The 21,060-nt window shown below is 42.6% G+C and overlaps 1 protein-coding gene and 1 non-coding gene across 2 annotated transcripts in view; one reads left to right on the top strand and one right to left on the bottom strand.

Annotated features, from left to right (window-relative positions):
• The window catches only part of LOC131671545 (M-phase inducer phosphatase-like), an 88,376-nt gene that overhangs the window by 38,257 nt on the left and 29,059 nt on the right, over window positions 1-21,060 (bottom strand). The window lies entirely within an intron of this gene.
• Window positions 18,221-18,292, top strand: Trnac-gca (transfer RNA cysteine (anticodon GCA)). Its single transcript has one exon. It is a non-coding gene; the product is annotated as a tRNA-Cys (tRNA).

Below are 21,060 nucleotides of genomic sequence, written 5' to 3' on the forward strand. Positions count from 1 at the left end.
TTCGCTTCGTCGCGCGATCCGCAGAAGGAAAGTGTGCGCATCTCGGCGTACGTCTTGCCGAGTTGTTCTCAGTGGCTTCAGTGGCCGCGCGGAAACGACGTTAATTCTTTGTCAATTTGCATTGGGGCCGTGCATTCAGGGGCGCACACAGCACACGTCAAGGCCCGACAATGGACCGAGAACAACAGCCGCCACCGCCGTCGCGCCATGGGAGCTGGCGCCTTCTCTGCTTCCCGCTCAAACTGAAACTTTTGGCGGGCCTCTCTTTCTCCTTCTCTTTCCGATCGACGCCATTTTTAAATGCCCCGGGAGTGGAGGTGGCATAGCTACGTTGGAAATTCTCGTCGCTTTCACGGATGGTCCGACGGAGCGACACCGCGGTCAGCTGATATTCTCTCTCCTCCTTTTCTCCCTGCCCCTCTCTCCGTTTGTTTGGCCGCTTCATTCAGATAACAAATTTATACACGACTGTCCCCTCTAGGCCTCTTTTCTCTTCTTATCGCATTTTTGTGTCACTGTCATCCACGTGCTGCTCGGCTCGTCGTATACCTACATTATTACACCAACTTCGGTTGGATTTATAGCTCGATATTGAGGACCAATAATGATGAAGAAACTTGCCGATAAAATGTATCGTTAGATTGCATAGTTGAAAATGATAGAAATCAATTTCTTCGATAGTCACTTGCGCTCGTTTTGAATGTATTCCAAAATGCGCTAAGCCATGAGAAGCTTTGCGACCTGAAGCATCGATAAATTGAAATGCAAATGGACTGATTTACTTTGTTCGTCAAAAAATTACCGACATCTCGAGTAAACGAATATGCAAATAGCAATCGATGTTAGATCGCAGGGGATGATTGAGACGTAGTCGTATTTCAAAGGAAACGCCTGCCTCATCTCTCTTTCTCTCCCTTTCGCCTCATTCAATATGCGCGTCCTCAAGAGTCACGTTCGGCAATCTTGATAATCCTTCTACATTAGCCCCCTCCTCCTTTCTCGCGCGCTCTCTCTCTCTCTCTCTCTCTCTCGCTCTCTCTCCTCGGTTCCCATGCATTTTCTTCGCACTTGTCCTTTTCATCGTAGCACGTCCCGCTCGATAATGATTACCCGCATACGTGTCTCGGCGAGAGCAGTAATAGCCAGGATTATCGTTAACGCTTCGGCGGCAGATTATTGTGAGCAGGAGGCTTGGACAAGGAAAACTTTCGATGAATCGTTGGTGCTGATGCGGAGAGGAAACGCGGCGCCGAAGTCGTCGCTGGCTGCTGCCCACACAAAGCCGAATTTGTTTTTCCGTGCCGCGCTGGAAAGAAAAAGTCTCGTGTTTCTCTCCCGGAGCATTCTTCCCCGGAAGATCACGCTGTTTTTATGAATCTCGCGAAATTTGGCTTTGTTGCCGTGTGTCCGTGTGTTCGATTCTACTTTTTTTTCTTCCTCGGCTATTGTTGCCGTCGCCGACATTTTAAATTGCAAACCCAAGAATACGTGTATACGTATGTGAGATGCTATCGGCGAGTGGCAGGACAAAGTGGAGTCCCGAAGGGCACGGATTAATGCTCTTTTTTTCCACGTCAATGTGATCGCGGAAAATTGTCCAAAGAACTGTAACAGAATCTGTGCGTGTGTGGTGCAATCTGTCGAGCCTCGTTTGTTCTTGCATTCAGACTTCATTAGCGTCTTTTAGCGTGCAATGAAAAAAATGACAATTGAAACGATTCATAATAGACTGTCGGTTGGAAGAGATTAACATAGTGAAACTGTCAATCAGATCACAAGGTCGAATAGCTCGTTGATTATCGGCATATGTAAGGCGCCGCGTCAGTTGAAAAATCGATAGGATTTGCTTGCTAACGATGTCATCGTCCTAACGCATGTATATTCGAAAGACCGCATCTTTTTTTTTAAGGCTATTCTATTCTCATTTAAATTGCGAGACGGTCGTTTGAATAAATTTCTTCTTTTTTCTTCTAATTACAGAACTTTGGTCACATGCCTCTGCTCATTTTCATGTGCGCGGAACAAACGCGAAACCACAACGAAATAATCAGCTTGAAAGAACACAATAGAATGCCCGAAGAGCAATTAACGAAGAGTAAGACAAGATCGCAGGCTGTCGGCACGTGGGTGGAGTAGCAGTGCACCGAATCGTCGAGGGTCTATTTGGACTGAAAGATAGCATTGATTCGCGTTCGCGTGTTTGCCGCCGTGCGACCATCGAGCGACAGCTCGGCGAAACGTTCAGGCTGTCAGTTCATTCCTGGGAAAAGTGCGCACCGCGGCAGCGCGAATCGACTGTGGAAAGCCGGGCCCCCCACACACAGCCATTTTTAAATCCCAGCTGATGCGGAGCGGCAGATTTAAAAGACCCGTCAACTAGCAAAGACTCCCCCCCTCTGCCCACCTCTCTCGCTCCTCTTTTCGTCTCTTCCTTCCTTTTCTCGCTCGCGCGCTCTTCTTTATCTCCCCTTGTCGCCCTTGGGCCGCTTTCTCGAGTCGCGCCCTTGGGCCATTCCCATGAAAGAAGCAAGAAGCCTCTCGATTTTCACGAGGCGAAACCCAAGAATGCCACTATGTGCATGATAAACGATTCGTTCCCTCGGCTTGTGTGCTTTCGTTGATGTCTTTTTTTTGCCCGTCCGTTCGTTTTTCTTTGCTGTTTTTACAACGCACTGGAAATCATTACAACACTGGCTGAGGTATTGTCTCGAGTAAATATTATTATGATAGATCAAGAAAATAATAACTTTCACGCGATTTCGGCAGCATCCAGTACGAAGATTAGCTGCAATTCAAATCAATCTCTGTTGGGCTAAAAATAATGACAGATTCCAACGAAACGCCGCATCGACTGATCCATTATCACAGATACTGGTTTTTTCGGCTTGGCATCTGGAAGGTGCCTCTGCATTCTCACCCCTCGCCAGCCATCCTTTTTCCTTGCTTTCGTAATGATTATCTGCCTCCTCACCTTTGGAATCTTGAAATCCAGTTTTTCGCGCGGGCGACATAAAAAATGCGCGCTTCCCACACTGGAAAAACACGCAGGGGCGCACACAGGTATATATCCTTAGCTGGCGCTCCTCGCACAACAAACACGTACACACGCGAGCGAAATCCTCGCCGCCGCCGCCGCCGCCGCTTTCGTCGATACACAGCCCAACGCTGTTATTAGCGTCTCTCTCGTCCTCTCCGAAGAATGTTTTTTCCCGGGCTGCACTATCATTTTTTCAAGCTCTCTCCCCACTCCCTTCCCCGAGGGTACCTCTGTCCCGCAGAGAAAATCTCGGATTTATTCTGTGTTGTGGGAGCTAAAGCGCACACACTCACGCGCGATCGTACGTATGTGAGGCACTTTGAGAAATGGCTAACAGGAATCTCGATGCCGCTCCATCTTTCTTCTTATTCTTTTATTTTTTTTTTGTTTGTACGAGTGCTGCACCTTGCGCTGTCGGTCTTGCCGGCGTCGTGTATGCCTGTACTTTGATACCTCGGAAAGCTCATGGGTATATAAATCACAAGCTCAGGGCAGGATTAAATACACCTGAGTCTTCGCGCCGACACTTTTGTGCGAGAATTACAAGCTAATTGACTGGCTTTTTTCAACTAATTGCAAATAAATTGGCATTACGTCGAATTTCAATATCAATTCAGCGGGATAAGTAGTTAGTGCTGAGGTGTAAGTCTAATGAATTAAAAGCAGCCGTTTGTCTGTTAAATCTGAAAATAAAAGGTTTGGATTCTCCTAAATTTTTCAGAGTGGAAGCGAAGCGGAGCAGTTGGGATTGAAAAGACATGAAATGGAATGCGAGCAGACGAGAAGGCAGCTTTGGCGGGAAAAGCAGACCACGATTAAACGATTGGTCGGCGCGAGAAGAAGCGAAGCCGCGAGCTAAGCCGATCGCAGGATGGCCGAGCTGCATGCGCATCCTCCGCGCGGCTTAAGCGAGAGCGAATTGGCGCCTCTGCCTTAGGCGGCGAACTGCGCGTATGCGCGTAGCAGGGCGGAGATTCCAAGAGGACTCTCCCGCGTCGCTCGCTCTGCCGAAACTCCTCGCCGGCTATGGCTTTGTCTCGGAGAATCGTTTGTGCCTCCCGGCCAAACCACTCCCACGTCGCGAGCGACGTGTGTGCGCGCAGGGCCTCACGTGCTGCTCACATGAGCGCGGGTTGCTATGCGGCCGCTGGATACCGCTTTTCCCGCCAATTTCCAGGAACCAGAGAGGCCCTTTAAACGACCACCACCACCACCACCACCGACATCGAGCCTCGCTCTTTCATCTGGCCCTTTGTTTCGGATTTCATTCTCCGGTGTGTTCTGCCGTGCCAACGGCTCGCGCGGACCTGCTATCCACTCGCACACACTCGCGCGCGCAGCTTCCGCTTTGATCTGCGCTCTGCTACATGTGCGCGTAGCTACGCCGCGCGGCATGCTAATGCGCCAACCATTAGCGGGGCTGCGTTGGTTGTTTGAAGGACGCCCTTCGTGGCGAAGAAAGAAGGACGAGAGAAGCGCCACTTGCTCGCTAATGTCGTCTTTTGTCGATCGATTCCGTTATTCTTCATCTGCTCGAGCGGCTCCAGCCCTAACTAATTTTATTCTCTAGTATTGCCAAGAAATCAACTCGATGCAGCTATTATTTGGCTTTCGTCTTCTTCAAATGGAGCTGAGGAATGCAAGCTTTTTGCCCATGTACATCGAGATATTGACAATCGTGACATTCACATTTATTTATCTAAAGATAACTCACTGATTGTCGATACTTCTACGCAAGCGACGGATGAGGCGGAAGTAGCTGTGTTCTTTATTTAGGCGCCGCGAGTGTCGGTTTCCCGACAAACGAAATCAGCAATAAAAAAAAAAAAAGAAAAAAACGAAATAGGGAGGATTATGATGATAGCAGAAGATAAAGCTTATCTGCTTCGATATTCAAACTCAATGCGATTTATCCATTTGAGATTCCCATACACTTAACTCGGTAGTCACTGGTTACTCGTTTTCTCACACAATATCGATAAGACCACGATACCCGGCAACAGATGCAGTAGAATAAACAATAACTTCTCCATAGAATAATATACAGCAACGTCTTGGTAGAGGAATCGGATAGAAAATCCTTGTGCGGAAGTTGCATGGCGAAAAGCGCCACACTGTTCAGAGTCAAACAGGCCATCTACACACACACAAGTGCTAGCAGCAGCAGCAGCAGCAGCAGCAGCCACATGACGCATGTTACATTATCCAGAGCTTCAATGCTTTTTCCTCGAGGTTCGACGCAAAATTTTTAACGGACTACGTGTCTGGTTTTTGACTGCTACCGAGGCAGCCTTGCCAAGTGCACGTGTTTCGAAGAAATATAAAAAGGCTACTGTTCAGTGTTTCGTTTTTATATAGAAAGTAGGATTTTGAATGAATTATGTGTAACTGGATGGAGACATCAACAAGAAATGCTTGGCTGGATGGATGTAATTTGTCAATTACACGATTCATTTTTAATTTTAATTTTTTTTGCTTTTATTTTGAAAAACGAGATTCAAGCATTGTTCTTGCTTGAATTGAAGGAATGACTCACCAGTTTTCTTTATATATTGACACTATTACAAGCTTTATTAACATAAAAAATACGCCGAAAATGTTGAACTAACAATAAAAAATATCAACGATTGTTTATATGTTTATTCTAGTATTTTTTTGTCATGCCGACTTGGAATATTTTTTTCACACTATTACAACAGCAACTATCCATAAAATCGAATAAAATAGATGCATCTTTTCTAACAAGAACTTTCAAGGCAGTAGAGTGTTCTAGAGTGTACTATAATAAAGATCATTGTGGGAGATCTAGCCGCTTTTCCCGCCAAACTGATGAGAACAAACAGGCCGAAATATTCCAGAGTGAATTGGAAAAGATGCATCTCTTGTAAACCACTTAAGTGATTTTTTGCCTCTTGTACATTTATCAATGTGATGTACACTACTTTATGAAAAGAACTCTAAATGGATGAAAGCATTTTTCTATTTCATTTAGGCAGTAATGACGTTGAATTGATAGACAATGAGTTACTGTTATTACTTTTCCGATGTTGACGGATTGTTTTGTACATTGAGAAAACTTGTCTACTTATCAATAAGAATAAATAGATAGAAATAAATTTCGTGCGCGTGTCAATGTAAATTATAATATTTGTAATATGTTAAAAGCTTGCATTTTGCATAGTAGTTTGAGGTTGATAAAAAATATTAAAAAAAAAACACCAAATAAATTCTTATGAAATTTGGGCGATTCTATTATTCACCGCTGCTCGGATCGTCCTACAATCCAAATAGTCTGACTCTTTTTGTCTCACGTCTTTTGTAAAATCGAACAGGAGACCTCTTTTTCTCTTATTCACTTTAGTGTTGTGTCAATTTTTACAATGACCACAGTTTCACACTATTCTTGATATGCTTTACCTCTTGCCCAAAAGGATTGACTATCTAAAGAATTACACGCAGATGTACGAAGCCAGAAGGATTTGCTTTACAATTTTTTTATCATTCGGAAAAGCAATTTGTTTCGTTGGTTCCTTGCATCTTGCAATATCGAACTTTTCCTCGTTGTTATTTAGGCCTTCTTTTTTCCTATTGAATAATATTTAATACTTATCAGTATAAGTTATATAAGCTAACGTGGGAAGTTCTAAAGTATCTACAAATATAGAAACAATGCCAACTTGCTGTTAAGATTTAAGACTTTACGTCAATTCGGACAAATTGCCGTCAAGTCAAATTCTTAGGTGTCCAATCGTAGACACGTCTACATATAGTAGAGTAAAAATCTACCGTAAACGACATGGTACATAAAAGCCGTCGAAAGCGGTACAATTGTGCGTAAAGTGGACCAAAAAAATGTGAGCAATCTGTCTTGTTTATTCCACGTGGATGTCACACTCGTGAAACGCACCTCCCATCTTCGGTCTCATTGGGCGATTTTGCAATAAGCTTCCCTGGTCAATTGTTATAATGCAGCGGCCTGCCATACACGCAACCATGTATATGCGATGCATGCGTGTGCAAAGAAGAAGCTGTGAAAGAGAGAGAGACGGAAGAGTGACACAACTCCTCGAAATGGAAGGAATCTATCATTGCGCAGGTCTTATAGAAAGAACGCGGCTCCTTCCAAGGAGAAGGGAAGTATGCCTCGCGAGAATAATGGGTCAAGCTGCAGGTTGTCGACAAAATGTGTTTGCCAGGTAGAGGTGAAGCGCTTCCCACACCTCGTGCGCTCTCACTCTCTCTCTCTCTCCCTCATTCATCCCCCTTGCCAACCGGTCTTCCCCTCTTCACTCTCTCCTCTCGCCCCATTTCTATTCTCATGCTCTACCTGCGGCTACGCCAACATTCAATCGTTCTGTGTCCATTCGCGAGTGCAGCAGCAGCCAAGAACAACGTAGCTCAATGTTACGCGGTTTTATGACTGTTTTATTGCGCAGGTTTCTTCAAAAAAATGCCGGAGATCCGCTCTTCTCCTTCTTTCGACACAGCGTTTTTTTCACAGATATCAAGGACTTCTTTTGACACGTGCGATCCTTTTCCGGCTACTTTAACTACTGCAAAGCTCACGCGAGCGATCTGAATTTTTTTCTCTCGGCCTTTCCGCTCTTCTTTCGTCTTTCAACATGCAATGATTGTTGCTGCGAGAGCTTCTGGAGACTTTCTTTCTCTCTTCACCTTTGCGCGTTTTAGCTATTGAAGCACACCTTGTTACGTTTTTGTCACTTCTAGCTTCGTCCATCGTGGGTGAAACGGAACCTCGAAGCTCTTTCTTTCTTGAAAAAAAATACATTGTACGAGTTTTATAGCTTTTTGGAAATCCCAGAGGTATGTCCGAGATTCACAATGTCAAGGTTAAACCACACTTCCAGTTCAGTTTTACTATGTCAATTTTGTAGTAAGAAAATTTAAACAAAATTTATATCAGGTTATTTTGCTAAACATTTAAATATTTATCAACGGTCTTTTAATCAACTGTTAAATAGAATATAAATGGTTTGATTTGGTAAATCAAAATTAATATATGAACGTCGATATATCAAATTTGCACCTCCATCCTGTCGCGTTTGTCTTAATAAAGGGTTGTCGAGGAGACATTTTTCATAATGGACACAGTATGTAAAAATGACACCGCTACAATTAAACGAGAAAATCTGTCTCGCATAATTGCTGGGAACCTCTTCTCTATAGCCAAATATTTCATCAACGTCCGTGCCTGCAAACGAGGAAACTGCTCCTTCACATCTCACTTTTGAGCCACCTACAATTATAGTGTGGAGTAGAAGTTTCGGACACAGACGAAATACAAAGGCTTAATGTGACGAGCTACATTGTCGACTCAAATGGAAGACCTACAATTAGGTTAGAATACTGACGTTGAATGCATGGTGCATCAGGGATAGGTGTAGCAAGCAATAAAACCGAATGATGTTCTTATTCAATCGAAGCTTATTGCTAGTCTTTTTCTGATGGTTTTCTTTCTAAACACTACCAATTTTACAGTCGATTGATCGTAGTAATTTAATTCTCGTCGTAGCTACTACATAATTGATTAACACAGCTGTACAGTAGCTAACCTGTCAATTTACTGTATGTACTTCTTGGTAATGTAAAATTCTACAGAATATTTGAATTATGAAATCAATTAAAAATTGTCATTCATTAATTAACAGACTACTTAATTGATTTATACTGCACTGTAGTGTCTAAGTATTTGTCTAAGTCTGCATTTGAAGTATCAGTTATCAAAGATGTTGTACATTCTCCAACAGTTCATAGTAGTCATTTCTAAATGTATGTCTTGCTAAATGGATAAATATTCAACACCAAGACTTTTGTTCTAGAAACAAAACACTCTTAAGTAACAAAAGAATTCATCATCAATAAACTTCTTAAGATTCGTATCTCCACGTGGGATTTCGCACAAAAAATGTCACCCATTCATCTTTAATAGTAAAGTGATCCTTACAAAGATCGAAGAACAATAGCTGAACTGGCGCTGATAGGAAAAAAGAACGAACAATAGCAAGTTCCAATGGAAGTGCGCGAAAGGTATAGGAAAAGGCTGTGTGAGACGAAAGTGAATCCACTATTTGTGGATATAAGGGTACTTTTCAAGATAGAAAAGGTGGATACTGTTTTGGCAGACAACTGAAGGTGAAACGTAAGCTCAGTAATTTGAGTGTAATCATTTTGCAAGATGTTAATGATACTTAAAACAATTAATGCTTGTAAATTATAACAGATAAATGCATCCCGTAGATACCTTATTCATCAAATTATTGCAAAAACAATATTAATTTAAAAGAAAAAGAGAATTTCAACATTTTTTCTAACAACTCGCTTGACAAGTTATATTTCAATCAAGTCAATAATGAAATGTAATCTTCTCGGAAGCATATCTTTTTCAATAGGCCCACTCCATTAAAAAAAAAAAAAGAAAAATCCTGATTAATGCAAAACTTCCTCTTTTTTGAAATTGGTAAAAACAGTTTTTATCGGGTAAAATCTTGAGTATTTATCGCATTGGTCAACACTAAATTAATCACTGAATCATTAATGTTTATTTATTATTTTGTATCTTTAACCTTAGTTTATTTGATAAATGTCTTTCAAAATTCGTTACAAAGTAGATTCGAGTTTGATTATTTTATGTTAGGATAGTTTTTTTATTGGAAAAGCAGAAATGTATGTCATATATAAATAATACACAAAAAACTATGAATGTAATCTACGTAAAAAAATCTAAATCGTGATCATATAACTCAATTGTACGAACATCAGATATGTGTTACCGTGTGGGTTCATGTATTGTTGAATAATATAATTAATTATATAGTGGTATTACAAAATTAGTATGACATTGATGTACATATTTATTACCATTCATATTTGTTCTTGTGCATGTGTACCATATTATTATAACTTTAACTACAACTTTTAAAATCATCTTTTCAAATAATCTATCCTCGATAAATTTTCACAAAGCACCATTATTATTGCGTAAAAATAAAAAAAATTTCGAAATATGCTATAATTAAGAAAGCAGTCTATTATCATGACAACAGACATGTTGGTCTTATCAGATAATGAAAAACACATAATTTTGAATAGAGTTAAAATTAGAAAAAAATCATTTATAGAGATTTTTTGGATTGCGTTTAACCCGAGTGATGAAAAAATTGATGGAGCTTGGGAAAAACATATTGAATAAATTTCAATTTGGTTGTCAGAGTTATATCATGCTAATATAATTGTAATGGTTATTCGACAAGGCGACAAGAAATTGGACTTCACTTAACGATTTTACATCACTATTTATCTTAATTTGTCTATGCAAGTATTGAGATCATTCCTGATCATTTAAAGAACCACGGGGAAGACGAGGAGAATGAGAAAAAGAAGGTGAGTCGACCAAACATCTCGTTGGTTAAGAAAGGAAAAGCAGCTGGCAGCGCGAGGGTGTGTAGTGCAGTCCTTTCGCAGAAAACTCCATCCTCCTCGGAAAGAATATCGAAGGTCCAGCTAGCAAAAGCAGCTTTCCTTTTAAGTCGTTCATTAAATTTTTTTTCTGCCGCATAGGCTGTTTCTCACTCGCGCTGAGAAAACAGATTTTCGAGGGCAGCATAAGCCAAGCGCTTAAAAGGGCCGAGAAAGAACGAAAAATAGATTCGCGCGGACTCGGTTATGGTCAGCCGATGCCAACGGTGCGAGCGCAACTCACGTGTGGAATGAAGAATGCCGAGTCAGCATCCCAGAGGCTGCACTTGTCTTCTCTGCTAGTCTAATATTAATTTATTTTCTTTTAAAGCGTATGGGCGAGACACACGGCAGATGATCCTCTCCCTTTTTTTCTTTTTTTGCATCTACCGACGCGACATGTGCATATCCAATAGTTTCAGAACAAAGAAATGACCGATTAGTAATATAACGATGCAGATTTTTGAGCAACGACACGAACGTGCGTGCGATAGAAATCCGAGCGGTTCTAAAACTAAGAGGAAGAGCGTTACGGGTCAATCTTGCGTAATTGAGTTAACAGCATTTCATGCGTTGTACTCGTACGTTAGAAATTGCTGCCAATTACCAGTTATGTTTTTGTCGATTGGAGCTTGATCCATGATCATACACCGGACCATATTCATCATTACATCATTTGTTCAAAATTAAGGTATTACCTGACCATTAAAATGACTTAGTTAAAAAACAACCAAAAATTATTGAAAGATTTACAAACGATATAGCTAAAGCCTATTTGGATTTCTGAAGGGCTAAGCAGTATTATGAACGAATAATAAATTTCGGAACAAAATGAAAGACGTAAAATCATATTTCAACAAAATCTTGCGAAATCGGCCGAGAATTAATTTTGTTTTGGCGAACGACAGCTGTTAAAGATCACGGATCAGAATCGAAAGGTGCACCATTATTAAGTTGTCGGAGAATCAAATCAGAATCAAAGGTATATCGCGCAAGACCGGTAATCCTTGGTGATCTCGGCCAATCCAGTCGATTGTTGGTCAAAAAAAAAGAAGAAGAGGACGAAAATCAAAGAAATCGGCATTCCTCAAAGGGCCTACGCCTAAAATTGATTTCCCAGAAGAAAGCACATAAAGATCGTACACATAACAACAACAGCTGCGCATTCCGAGGCATCGCCGCGAGTGGGAGAGCATAAAAAGACAAAGCCTTAAAAAGTGGAAGCTGCTGGAACAGCAGAGTGAATATCGCCAAAATGAGCGCGCGCGCGCGTGCAGCAGCACTTGCTTTTCAGAGAGAGTGGGAGAGTTTAAATGCCGGTCGGCGCGAGTTTAAATGTCCCCGTGGACCAATGCCGACGCGCCATTTCGACCAACGGATAAAACGACAAAGCGAGAATGCGAGAATGAGAGAATGGAGAGAATGAGAGAGAGAAAGAGAGAAAGAGAGACGGAGAAAAAGAAAGCTATGCCAGTCGCGTACTGTGGATGGAAGGGAGAAAGGGTTTGTTCGCGCGGGAGAAGGTCCAGTGGTCTTGCTCTCTCTTTTACACGCGCGCTTCGTAGTGTTTTATTTTTTAACGGTCGTTTCGTGTGAGGTAGGCAAGTGGGGGCCTCCGACGCCACCACCACGTCGACGCGCCTCATCTCTCTTCTCTGCCCCCGGCGAACGGCCGGCTTGGATCTTCCAGAACCATTTTTCTTTATTTTATCTTTCCTTCTTTTTTTCTATTTCTTCTTCCTTTTTGCTTTCTTGCTGGCTTCTTGGAATCTCACGCTTTAACGTGTTTTGACTGCGATTTTAATCTAATTACTGATTTTTTGAAATCTTCGAATTTGTTTGTTTAATTGCCATTGCAGCTTTCCAGCGCGATCAGATATAGGTTTAGTATGATCATACGACTGTTAAAGAATCCAAAATTAATTATAGCTGTTAATGTCATGTTCAAAGTTAAAACGTCAGTTGAATTATTTATTCAACAGGTAAAACAATCCTTCTTCAGAGCTATGCAAAATTATTATAAAATATAAATATGAAGATTCAAGATTCAGACAATTCGATGTGTTCAATAATTCACAAATAAATTACTATGTATTCAAATTAATTTATAATTGAGTACTAGTCGATGCATCTTTCAAAGACTTTGTTACACACACATGCATATTGTGCATCTTGTCTATTTATTAGTTCCCAAGTTAATCTATCACATGTAGTTCGCCTGATAACCGCTTGACAGCACGCATTTTAATATATGTGATTCGGACTAACGTTTTCATATATAATATTCTCTAAATATTTATTCTGTCACTGTAACTTGTTGACTGACTAGTTGCTTCTGAGTAATATGCTTTTGCTTACTGTGCACGGACTAACGACTTTAATTTGACTCCAGTCATTTTTGTTATGTTCATGGTAAAAATTGTTCAGATCACAATAACTTTTACTAGATATTCTAACATGATACTTTATATCATAGTACATAATAATTTTTATTATGGCCATAGTAGAAATCAATAAAAGTTTAATAAATTTAATTTATTAATTCGAGGATATCTCATGATTACTTATTTATGAGGATATCTCATACTATAGCACATTTTATTACAGTAGTTCTTAGTGTATTGATATTCACAACTAAATTCTTTTTATTCGGAGGCACTGTTACCGATGATGACTTTGGAAAAAGACACCGTGACACATTAATTGGGAAAACTAGGAGCCAATTAATTAAATATCTTTCACCACAATCACACACGCACACGCACGTGCAAATATAATTTGAATTATATTTTGGAGTAGTGCATTACACAGTCGAAGTCCAATCGAGTTTCCCGCATGCGTTGCACTTTCATAATCTAACAAAGATTTGTTTACCGATATCCCCTCCTCAAAGAAGAGCGTCGCGTTGAAGTGCAGCTTAAGGCGATAATTTACCTCGAAATAATGAAATGGTGGAGTGCATCGAATTAAAGCGCAGCGAGTGTGCACAATGCCGAGAATTGGGTCAAAGTCAGCGCCGCTGGCTGTGAATCGCGGACAGGTTTAAAAAAGCGGGGGTGCGCGCGGCCGTCCGGCCACGTGTCGCATTCCTCTCGTGAGCGGCCTTTCTCCGCTAATTTGCAGAGCGACGCGCCGCTGAGAGCGCGCGCATATGAAAAGGCCAAAAATTAGTAGACCCCGTGCGTGGGCGTGATACATCGGCGCGGGATGCATAATGCACAGCGGTCCACACGGGCTCCGGCGGCAAGTCAAGGCGCTTTGTCGCGATGGGAGCAGCGGGGCGCGTCGCCGCGAGCTTTTCCTTGTTGACTCATTCGGACGCGCATGGAGATCCGGGAACGAGAACGAGAATACACTGGATCGCAGGCACAGAGAAAGGAAGTTCGTATTGTGCGCGGAGAAGAAAAGGACATGCTTCGGTGTCTGTTTGCCAGCTGAAAGGGTTGGGGGGGGGGGGGGGGGGGGAGTACACATCAAGCCAAAGATTTAAGTTAATTCAAGATGCGTGTGGTTGACTCCGCGAATAAACGCATTCCGTATTGCAAGATGCTTGACGCTTATTTTTCATCGCCTCATTTCGGCGGAGTGCGGTTTGCTCGGCGAGGAGAAAGCTTTCGAAAGAAGACTCGAGAAAAGCTCTTTTGGCACACAAAAGCTTCGCGCGGGCGAGTGCCGCGACGCGTTGCGTTGTTCTCGGTCTCGCGCGAAACGCACGTCAGTTTGTTTGTCCGCAACGCCGAAGAATGGAAGAAAGAAAAGCCACGAGCGTCCGGAACTCGTGAATGGAAGAGAATGGAGGGCGAAAAAAAAAACATAGCTCGGAGGAGAGCGACGGTTGCGCGAGTGGCAGGTAGACGCCACCTAGAGCCGTACCTGTGCACGTATTGCACTACAGCCGACAAAGAGAAAGAGCGCCCACGATCAAAGCAAAACAAAGCTGTGCGAAGCCGCCAGCAAGCTCACTCCAAAGAACCCTTGCTTGTTTCCTTCCTTCCTCCTTTCTCTGTTATTTCCGCTGTGCTTCCTGGTGCGCGATGTTGCGCAATCGGCCAGTTGATTTGACTCGCCTTCGAACGGAGGTGCAGCCTTATCTTCAGCATCTTTCGCGCCGAAGTCAAGGAGCTAAGAATAGCTGCATTCGACCGCGACGTCTGCGTAACTCCGCAAGGAACAGGACAGTTCGATTCTCGGTTCGCGACCGGCAGATAGAGCGGATCGGCAGCTGGCGCTCGAACCCGATGTCCGGGACGAAAATCATCGGCTGAATCGCGCGAGCGCGCGCACACGACGCACCTGAGTAATCTAAGAGCCAGGCCCGCCGACCGCTCGAGGGAAGAAGAAGCGAGTATCGAAGTTCAAGCGCGCCGAGTGGCGGCGCGCTGTTGCAGCGAAGAGGCGCCACAGAGCGCGCGCGCGCGCGCTGGACGGACGCGCCAACAAAGCGGCCGCGAGCCCAACGGACTCGCCTACACCCCGGCGACTCCGTGAGCTCGGGTGTGCGCGGGCGGCGTCGAGGAAAAGCGGTTGGGCGCGCACGTGGCACGCGCGGCGCACAATGGCGAAAGAGAAGAGCGGCGAAAACCCGAGCGGCGCGCCGGCGCGATCGCCCGAGCCGATGCGCGTGCACTCCGCTAAGGAGCGAGGGAGGCAGGCTCGTATTATCAAGAGCGCGCGTGCCCCGGGACTCTCCTTTGTGCATTGTGCGCCGGCTTACGCGGAGGAGCGCGCCGCCGACGGAGACAATGCGGGCAGGGCGCGGCGCAGATACAGCGGCACTTCCTCTTTTTATTCCGAGAACGCGAGATCTGGCGCGCACCCACGCGCCGCTTCTTCCTGCGAGCGACGCGTAACGGTCGCGCGCTCTCCCTGTTTGCGCGCGCGTGCCAATAGCGCGGGCTGGGATGCGCGCGAATAACAGACGACCCCGAGCGCGGATCGGCCAGCCATGGAATTTGGGCGCCCACGCGCGCCGGTGCGCCCTGGACCGATCTCCTTTCCCCCCGTCAAGTGCGCTGTTTTTTGTGCCAGCGCGCGCGCGCGCGGAGGGTTGTGACAGCCGGACGTGGCTTCGCAGGCGGCGAAGCTAATGGCTCCCGAAAAGCGAGGTACGAGGGCGTATCTTTGCCAGTCGACGACACGACCCGCCTTTTCGATTTGTCACTCTCCCACGACTTTGACAAATTTTTCCTGCTCCAATTTTGCGCGTGCGTGCCTCGTTTCATGCCTTCTCGACCGTAATTGAGTGATTATCGATGCTTCTACGAAGATCGCTTCATCGAGGACTTTCCCGTGCTGCAGATTCCTATTTCAATATTTTTCATGTCTTTTCACGAAGACGTCTCGATTCTGTTTCGAGAATAATTAGCATCAACAACTGCAACTATATTTTTAGCGCAAGGCGCGGCGTCGAAGAATTTTAGTGTGCTCTTTAAATGAGAAATTCTTTATCTGTGTTTAATTTTATTATCTCATTTTTCCATTACAATAGCCAATTATCAATTTTAATCATTCTTATTAGCAACAAAACATGTCGTTCAAACGAGATTAAAGTATTTGAAATGCATTTGAAAACAAATTTGTCGCGAGAATGCCAAAATAAACGTTGTACTCAGAAATTAAACCAATCAAACAGACGGAGGCAGAGTAGATATTTATGAATGAAGGAAAGCATGAATGAAAGCATGAATGAAGGTTCTGGACGATTCACAGCTCGCTCTCTCTCTCTCAGTATGTCTTAGGGTACGTTCGTGTGGCGTAGGTTGCGGCCGCATTGATCCCTCAAAATAAGGATACTTGGTAGTGTATAACAGACACACGAGAGCAAAGCCTGTGAGAATAGTCGGTTAGTGGATTCCTGCCCATCTCGGTGGCAAAGTTTCTCTTTATGTGTGTTGTACTTCTCAAGGTAGAAAAGGCCACGATGGCGCGGGAAAGGCATGGATCCCAGATCGCACGCCAACTTGTTTTTTTCTCTTCTCCTTCCTTTCCTCCACCCAGACAGCTCCTGGGGGGTTTGCTTTTGGGCTGATCAACGAGAAATCTTTTTTTCTCTCTCTCTCGCTCTCTCTCTTTTCTCTCGATTCCGATGGCCAGTTTTTCCGGAAATGCGAGTGCCGTGTCAGAAAAGCTCGCGCTGCAAGATGTATAACGACCCTACTCTTTTACCCCATTGCTCTATCAAACCGATGGAATTTGGACGTAACGGACTAGTTCCGCATTCCTTTTTTTTCAATGCTATGGAAAAAAATTTTTGAATGCTAATCCTTTGATCGTATTGTGCCGCACCTTATATGTGAATGCTGCTATTGATATTCGATTCATCAATCATGCAATGGATATTAATTGCTAAATTAATGGTATTGAAGCAAAATATAAATATTCGTTTGCTTAAAAACGCATTGGTCTCTATAGAAATGTACAATAAAATTGTGATCCAAGATTCAGAGCTTTGATGCTTGTAGTTTAAAAGCACGTCTTTCCCGTATACTCGATCAAATACTTGCACTTAAAATCGAACTTTGCACAAGTCTTATAAAAAAATACCGTATGATACATGTTAGACAATAGTACATTACGATACACGTGCGGGAAACTAGATTCTTGCCTCGTGTGGCGTTTACACCCGAGCGAAGCGAGGGTGAAAAGGTACACGAGACGAGAAACTCTTTCCCGAACATGTGCCGTACCGTATTTTTTTATACAACGTGTGGAAAGTGCGATTTTCAACGCGTATTTTTTGCCGAGCGTGCGGGAAAAACGCACTTTCCGCACAGAGCGTCGAAAAGAGATTGTCCCCTCATATTACTCTCCATCTTCAGTTCGTTAAGGCGTAAACCTCACACAAGACAAAAATCTACGTTTCCGCACTTGTTAGGTTACCATTACCATTGAATTAAACTTATAAATGCAAACAACATTTCAAAATTATAACAGTTAAAGACTTGAAAAATGACAGTTAGATTAATTACTTAAAGTAGAAATTTTGAAATTTATTTTGACAAAAGTACAGCGCCGGATCAGTCGAAATTGATTTACAATATGTTTGTTAAAATAACTTATTTCTTGATATGTAGATATCCTACATAGTAAAAACTTGAAAATTATAGATAGACATGTTGATTAAATTATTAGGTGCAGCTGATGATTCGATTTATTTTTTCGAATATTTAATTTCGTCTATAAGAATTTTGATTTCATTCAAATCTCCGCTTGAAGATAAATACAAAGGAGAGATGTGCGTGAGAAGCAAGTTTGACGATACTCGTATTGAAAAAAAGACGTTCAGAACTATTACATATATTCAAAAATACGTGTAAGGTATAACATTTAATATATATTTACTAAATAGTATGTAAAAAATGAAGAAAAAACAACCGTTATAAATTCAATGGATCTTTTTCCACCTAGAAAACCTTGCTTTCTAAGATAGATAAGTCGATTCTTTACTAAATTTCTCCAACATTTTTCTACTGTTTGAAATTATTTTATATTTTCATCGCTAATAACGTATTTCATGTAAAACTACTATCACAATTTAACGTTGTTGTAATAATACTTATAAAACGCTACACATTTCTTTAAAAAGTTACTTGTGTAGGTGTATTATATAGTTTGACGACTGAATTGTTGCGTCATAGATAATGACTCAGTTTCATTACAACAAGTCTTATCGCTTTCCTACGCAGATAACAGTTAATTAAACACGTTGGGGGTATAGCTCAGTGGTAGAGCATTCGACTGCAGATCGAGAGGTCCCCGGTTCAAACCCGGGTGCCCCCTCATTTTTTTAATTAATTCATAAAGATCATTTATGACAGTTTTCAAAATAGTTTCGCGATACTGCAAAAATTCGTACAAAAAAAATCTCGGACGAGATAATCAGAAAATTCGGAATAAGCTGCCGTATAAAAATATTAAGTTTTTTTGGAGGCTCAACGACTGGATAGTATAAGCAACATTTGATCGAAGTTGGTAATTGGCCGTTATGACCATATTGAAGAAAGAGGTTTGAACAACTATATTTATAGAATGATTTTGAAAATTGTCTTTGCTCCGTAGCCAATAATTGATTGAATGCTTTTCTGAAAAAAAAATTGACCAAAAAGGCCAAGTTCAAAATAGACGAGAGTCTTGACGTGTACGTTCGACGGGGACTGTTACGAGTCCCATGCAACTGACAAGAAAAAAAGCATGAAAGAAGAATGCGCGATCGCGGGCGTGTATTATAACAAAGAGAAGAACTCGCGTGAAAAAGGAAAGAAGACAGTTCTGTATAGTAAGGATCGTACGTGGAAGCACACGCCAACCGCCGTCGAATTCCTTTTTGGTTTATGACGGCGCCCCCGCAGAAAGCTCGCGTCTCTCTCTCTCTCTCACGCTCTTTTCTCGCGGCAACAAGAAATCTCGGCAAGTAGATTGAGCCGATTAAGTCGATTCTTCAGGTTTCCCTCCCACTCGGGCGGCGGCGCGCTCTTTCAATTCAAAGCGAACACACCACAATAAGGCGGATGCAGATTTTCCAATCGACAGAGATGTGTGCTGCTGCTCGAAGTGAACGGAGCAACCCTTTTGGCTGTGTCGCTAGCTTTCTCAGTATTTCATTACTATTGCGATATTGCCTCGGCTACACCGTGTACATATACGACGGCGTGTTGCCCATTTTTCCCTTTCGCGACTTTCCGTTACTCCCGGTCGGCATTCTTAGGATGATTGCTCCTTTTGTGATCGTCTCAATATACCAGTAATACGGCAATACATATTGTTAATTTTCTTGTATATTAATGTTCCAAATTGCCAAAGTTGTACTATATAGTTTCTCTCGGACAATGAACAGAAAAATTAAACATTAGTTCACAGAATTATAATAGATTAAATCTTTTTGACTGCAATTAACAATAATAATGAGCTTTTTTGTAATGTCGATTATACTAAACTGGGCGTTTGCTAAATAAAAACAGAGACTATTACAACATACGGTATTCTGAATTTTTTAATTGGTAAACATAGAGCTTTAATTGAAACACCTTGAAAACATATATACAAGGAAATTAGCGTACAATAAGAGTTATTTTCGAATTGAATACTAAGATTTGAAAATAGTGATACTGTGAAAAGAGATCGTGGAAATACAGATGAGCAGCGTGAAAAGGAGCAACAACGCCATTGAGGGCGGCAAGTTTTACTTTAAGCATTTGAAGATGCCCGCGCGATACTTCAACAATCTTCCTCGGAAACACCTTCTCGTCCACCATCCGTCGCGTTTCCCGACTGAAAAAACCGGACGTGGCTGTGTGTCCAAGCTAGGGCGTGGACAATGCCGAATCGCACTCGGGACAGATGCAAGTCGAGGCAAGTCGCTTCAAAGGATTATTTCTTCAGGCAGCGGTCGCGTGCCAGGAGTTTGCCTTCAAAAGATTTCTGCTCTTGTATTTTTTCCGGCAGACACGGGACCCGAGAAAGGTGGAAGCGCGGCGCGACGAAGGAATTCGCGGCTGCTCAGCGCGCCGCAGTCCACGGAAAAAGTCGGTCTCACTGTCGGCCGACCACCGGCGCATTTCGTATACCTGACAGCGCTGTCCCATATGCCCAATGACCCAAAGGCATTAGGGAGACGAACAAGTTTCGGAATAAAGTCTGCCGATTTTTCCGGGCGGCGACGCGTGCATAATTCATTGCCGCCGCTCGCGTGCCAAAGGATTGAATAAAAGACCGCTCCTACATGTCGATTCCTGAAGGTGTCTTTTTTTTGCTTTTCAGTGCGTTCCAAAGAGAAAACTCGTTAGCTATCGACTGTCGCTTAGTGTGCGTTGTGTATGAAAGGGGGCAATTTGCCGGAAGCGAACGCGACCAATTGAAAGCAGACGAACAAGCCAGCTGAAAGTATTGGCTCTCCATTACTTCTATATGGGAATGTACAGAAGGTATTTTCGGTGTGGCGTCGATCAAAATGATCGGAAGAGGAAGGTAGCAAATACCGGGAGAGGGTTGCAAACGAAGGGACTGCTGATGAAGAAGCGCTTTTCCCTAGTACGCTTTCTATCCCCCCCCCCCTTTCACCTTCATCGTTAGCGTTCATTTTTACCTTGGGAGTAATTTTTCCCGTTTAAGCGGCAAACACGCTTATAAAAAGGGGTGCATTGAAACGGTAAAAGCACAACGGCGATTGAATGGTCTTTGTCGAGAAAAAACACTATATTCAAGACGCAAAAGAATGGTAGGCTATATGAGCGCTAATTGAGATATAATGTTTTCGATGTCCTATACAATTATTGTGAATATGTCATACAAAGATTTTTCAATGTATTTATTATTTTTCACAACTTAATGTTATTAAGTAGCAATAAATAAATTAAATTTTGTCAAAGTTGTAAGAGTTAACCGAAATACTTGCGGTATTTAACAATTTTTCATGACGTTTCGCTGGTGGGTTTTTCAGCCTTAAATCTTTATTCAAAGAATTCTACATATAGAACGAATGGTTGCACAAACACAATAAAAATAAGATAAAGTTAGTAACAAAATCATATACAGAACTCTTTGAATAGAGA

The sequence above is a fragment of the Phymastichus coffea genome, unplaced genomic scaffold (genome assembly GCF_024137745.1).
Source record: "Phymastichus coffea isolate CEN01 unplaced genomic scaffold, Cenicafe_Pcof_1.1 PCOF00128, whole genome shotgun sequence".
Lineage (NCBI taxonomy): Eukaryota > Metazoa > Arthropoda > Insecta > Hymenoptera > Eulophidae > Phymastichus > Phymastichus coffea.